Source organism: Euprymna scolopes, chromosome 11 (assembly GCF_053919585.1).
Source record: "Euprymna scolopes isolate OS-2025 chromosome 11, ASM5391958v1, whole genome shotgun sequence".
Lineage (NCBI taxonomy): Eukaryota > Metazoa > Mollusca > Cephalopoda > Sepiida > Sepiolidae > Euprymna > Euprymna scolopes.
This window is the reverse complement of record NC_136492.1, coordinates 77,462,269-77,467,644: the sequence shown is the minus strand read 5'-3', so window position 1 is coordinate 77,467,644 and position 5,376 is coordinate 77,462,269.

Here is a 5,376-nt window from a genome sequence, read left to right as displayed (position 1 = left end):
ATATATATATATATATATATATATATATTTGAAAAAGGATATTGTAAAACCTGAATCTTACTTGAAACTACTATTAAAAAATAGCGCGGTACCAATAAGTGCATAAGCAAACTTTTCAAAAAGAAAAATATTTCAAAAATATTTAGTTTATGCTTGCAACCCCCCCCCCAAAAAAAAAACCGTAAATGTTTTAAAATAAACAAGCAACAACACGTAAATGTTTGGAAAAATAAAACTTAAATATGCTTGCAAAAACAAACAAAAAAAAACGTAAATATGTTTGAAAAAACAAAAAACAAAACTTAAATATGTTTGCACCCCCCCAAAAAAAAACCATGTTTAAAATTAAAATATAAAAAAAACATTTATTTTTATTTCAAGGGTGGCATTATATACATTTTGTGCTTCCGTAACTGGGTGGACAGACAGTAACGCCACCTATAGTCAAACGAAGGAAACAGGCTCTCTCTTTCTTCACGATTACCAAGAAATCCTTACTTCACGTATAAATTATAAAAAATTATTGTTCGTACAGAAAGTTTGCTTCGTTCCAAAAAAAAAAAAAAAAAAAAAAAAAACAAAGCAACAATTGTTTTTCAAATTGAATGACGAAATCCATCTCTTGAACATTTCCATTTTCAACCATCAATTGACTGCGAATAACGGTTCAACAATGTGCATAGTAAACTACAGACCCCACCCTCCCCAAGAATTGGCTGCTTGATCGATGCTTTGCTTCGCAATCTATAGAATCATATTGAAATTGTCAGTCAGCTTTATGACAAGTTGAAATATTGTTAAAAGGTGCCTTCAATAAGTTTGCAGGCATTTAAAATTGTCGACGACTCTTGAAAATTCAGTATGTTAATAATATACATCATATGAGATGACTAACCAATGTTTATGATTTCGGGTTCAAATAAACAGCTACAGCAGGAATTGGAATACACCATACTAAAGCCTGATTGCCACATCTGGTGAATTTAAAAAAATGCAATCTGGACATGACACTTTAGAAGAACGATATGCAATAAAATTCTGTTTTAAACTTGAAAAAAAAAAACGACACAAAAACCTATGGAATGCTTGTTGCGGACCAGGATATAAAATACCCTAACTCGCTACAAGAAAAAATAATGAAACGAATTGAATGAAGGAAAGAAAGAACTCAAATGCTGGAATAAAATAAACATGTCGTTTATTTTCTGTTGAGAAATGAAAGTGTTCGGTGTACACGTGTTCATTCAGCCGTTGACTACTACGCGCGTGGAAGGAAAGGGGTAATGCAATAGAGAAACGCGAAGTGGCAAGCCGGCCTGTAGAAAGAGAGGGTTAAGCTCAGTAGAGCGTCGCGCACATGTCTGTTTTGATGGACCAAAGGCAAAGGGGAGATAGAGTGACGTTAGAGCACACGGTCGGTTCGTCGACTAAGCAGCTCGAACGCTGGTCCGGACGAAAAAAGGGAAGTTGACAGGTTTTGTTGACTTTTATACTGGAGTTAGTGTTCTGGGTGCACATGTCTGGCTTTCACTTTAAAGGAAGTGACGTCACAGATCGGGTGTGTGTGTGTGCATAAATGTGAGTGTGTGTATGAGGCTGTGTATATGCGTGCGTGTGTGTGTGTGTGTGTGTGCATACGTGCGTGCGTACATGTGGATGTGTATATGTAAGGGAAAACATGTTCGAACAAGACTCCCCATCCTGGAGAGAAAAAAAATATATATATACAAGAGAAACCTATTTCGTTTTTGTTTTTTATGTATACATATATATATATATTTTTAATAAGTTATATATTGTTTGAAATGTTTTGGCCAATGAACTTTTTGACCAGTTTTTGTTGTTGTTTGTGGTGTGGTGTTTTTTGTAATCTCTTTGTCCGTTTCTGAATGTGTATGTTCTTGTATTGGAGTAGGAGAAACGTGTAATTGTTCGTCTATGAATGCAGGTTTAAGTCTGTCTATTGCTATAGTGTCTTTTTTTTTCCTTTTTAATATGGTAAAATACTTTTTACTCCTGTCGAGAACTAAATAAGGTCCGGAATAATTTGGACATAGTGGTTTTTTACTGTGTCGTTCCTGATAAAAACGTATTTACATGTGTAAATATCGCTTGGAATGAAAAAGTTTGTGTCTGGCTTTTTGGTTGGAGTAAATTTTAATCGTGACATTTTGTGTTTTAAGTACGTCACAAAAGTTGTTGTTGGGGAAATTACTGTATTGTTTTCGCAGAATTGTCCTGGTAAAATCAGTGTTGATCCAAAAACTAATTCTGCAGGTGTGCTCTGCAAATCGTCCTTCACAGTGTTGCGAATTGCTAGGAGAATGAGTGGCAAATTGTCTGACCAGTCTGATTTGTTTTCGTTCATAGCCAAAGATGCTTTTAATTGTCTATGCAATCGTTCCACCATACCGTTTGCGCAAGGATGATAGGCAGTAGTCTTAATGTGCTTTGTTCCCAACAAATGGTTGAATTCAGTGAAAAGAGTTGATTGGAACTGTGAGCCCCTATCCGTTGTGATTACGGAAGGCACTCCAAAAATCGCTATCCAATCTTGTAAAATCGCTCTGGCTATTGTTGCGGCTGATATGTCTTTCACTGGTATTGCTGTCAGCCATCTGCTGAATCTATCGACTATAGTAAGGATGTGTGTATGTCCTTTTGAGGGGGCAAGGGTCCAACCAAGTCGATATGCACCTGAGTAAACCTAGTGTCTGGTACACTGAAAGTTCCTGAAGGTGATTTTGTGTACCTGTGAACTTTGTTTTTTTGGCAAGGAATGCAAGTTTTGGTCCAATTACGGATGTCCGTATTCATATTTGGCCAAACAAAATGTTCCGCTATTAATTTCACGGTGGCACGTTTTCCTGGGTGGGACAAATTGTGGAAATGCTGGAAAACTTGTCGTCTGAGGCTGGATGAAATATAAGGGCGAGGGTGTTTTTGTGAAACATCGCAATAGAAATTTGTTGTTCCGAATGGTATCGGCATTTCTTTCAGCTTCAGTGAAGTTTTGTCCATTATAGCTGGGAGCGTGGTATCGATTAATTGCTCTTGTGCTATTAATTCCATACTTAGTGGAGTGGAATTTACAGAAGCAATTATTGCATGAGATAAAGCGTCAGCTACAACATTTTCTTGTCCTTTTACGTACCGTATATCGGTAGAATATTGGGCTATAAAGTCCAGGTGTCGAATTTCTCGTGGGCCATATTTGTCAACATGTGTGTGTAGAGCAAATGTTAGAGGTTTATGATCCGTATAAATGGAGAATTTTCTGCCCTCGAGATGATGTTTAAAGTGCTTAATTGCAAGGTAAATTGCAAGTAACTCTCTCGAGAAAGTGCTATATTTACTCTGCGCTTTGTTTAACTTGGCAGAGAAGAATGAAATAGGGGTCATAGGGGAAATAGCAGTCTCCTACTGCTATTTCCAATGCATCTGTCGTAAGCATAAGTTCCGTTGTATCGCTATCTGTGATATATGTAAGTTTGGTGAAGTTTGCCAAAGCAGTTTTCGATTGTTCGAAGGCCTGTAGTGCAGGTCCTTCCAAAACTAACTGTTGGTTTTTGGTTCGGTTTTTTAACAAGTCCGTTAAAGGTGAGAGTAACATGGAACAGTTAGGCAAAAAACGCCGGTAATAGTTAATTATGCCTACAAAACGGCGTACTTGTCTGACAGATGTCGGTAGAGGGAAATTCGAAATAGCACTTACTTTTTCAGGCAAAGGGGAGATTCCATCCTTGTCAATTAAATGACCGAGAAATTGAACTTCCAGGTGGCCAAAAACACATTTATCGGTGTTTAGTTTAAGACCGAAATGTGACAGTCTTTCAAACGTTTGTTCCAGGTGTAGCCGGTGTTCTTCGAGGTTTCTGCTGGCGATTAAAACGTCGTCCACATAAGTGAATATGAACGGCAGACCTCTGAAAACTTCGTCAATCAAACGCTGGAAAGTTTGACAGGCGTTTCTCAACCTAAAAGGCATCCTTAGAAACTCGTAAAGGCCAAATGATGTGGTTAGTACGGTTTTATGAATGTCTTCTTCCACGACTGGAATTTGAAAATATGCCTTAACGAGGTTCAGTTTGGAGAAAATTGTGGCGCATTGGAGTCCATTGGCGAAGTCATGGATATGGGGAATAGGATATCTATCTGGAACAGTTTTTGTGTTTAAGCGTCTAAAATCTCCGCACGGTTGCCATGTGGTGTTGTCAGCTTTCTGTACCATGTGGAGTGGTGATGGCCAAGCACTTTTCGAGGACCGTATTATTCCCATGTGGAGTAGGTTTTGAAACTCGGATCTTGCCAATTTATATTTATCCAGCTTCAAGTGTCTGGGGGTTGAATAGACGGGCGGTCCTGTTGTCTTAATATAGTGCTTAGCGCTGTGTTTGATGGGGTCCGTGTTTTTAAATGGCTGGGAAAGTTGAGGAAATTTTTGGAGTAACCGGCAGACGTGTAAATCTTCGGGTAGGGCGGTGCTGATTCCGGTGGTTAAAAATTTTGAGGTAGTTCCTCTCACTGAAATCTTTGTTTCGTTGTCTGTCAATGTGTGATGAGTCATGTCGACAGACAGGTTGAAATGGGCTAAAAAGTCCACCCCCAAAATTGGAGTGGTCATGCTGGCTATGATGAAATTCCATAAAAAATTCCTCCGCATTCCAAGGTTTAAATTTAAAGTTTTTTCGCCAAAAGTGGGTATTTTTGTACCGTTGGTGGCTTGTAAGTTGAAAAATTGGGTCCCTGTTGGATGGCCATGCAGTCTCGGTATGACGCTGATTTCTGCTCCGGTGTCTATTAAAAAGTTATATCCGTGAATTTTGTCTCGGATATAAAATAGACGACCTTTTTTGTGTGCTCCAGCTATAGTTGTCGTCGTTACTCACTGGAAGGTTCGTTTCCCTGTGCCGGTTTTTTGAATGCGCAGGGTTTAGTGCATCTGCTCGCGTCGACGCCGAATCTCCTGTGATAGAAACACACATCTTGTTTATGTCATGACGTGGATCGTTTCCTGCTTGAACTTCTTTGCCTGTAATTTCGCCGCGTGTCGTCGTGGTTTCTGTGAGAATGTTGACGTGTTTGAAGTGCGTCGGCTAGCTGCTTCGAAAGCTTCTCAACCGCCGACTTTAATTCTGCTAATTCCTCGTCTCGGTTTTGGTCAGGTTGCTGTTGGTGGGCGTATACTTGTCGGCTCCGGGAACTTTCGTGAATTCTGTCGGCTATGTCGGCGAGATTTTCTGTTGCCGTCTCCTCCGACATCGGGGCGAGGATTTGTTTGGTAGTTGGGGGTAATTTACCCAACCATAGACTCTTCATAATGCTGCCCGACATTTTGTTGTCTCCCAGCAAGGCTTTCATGTGGCGAAGTAGTTG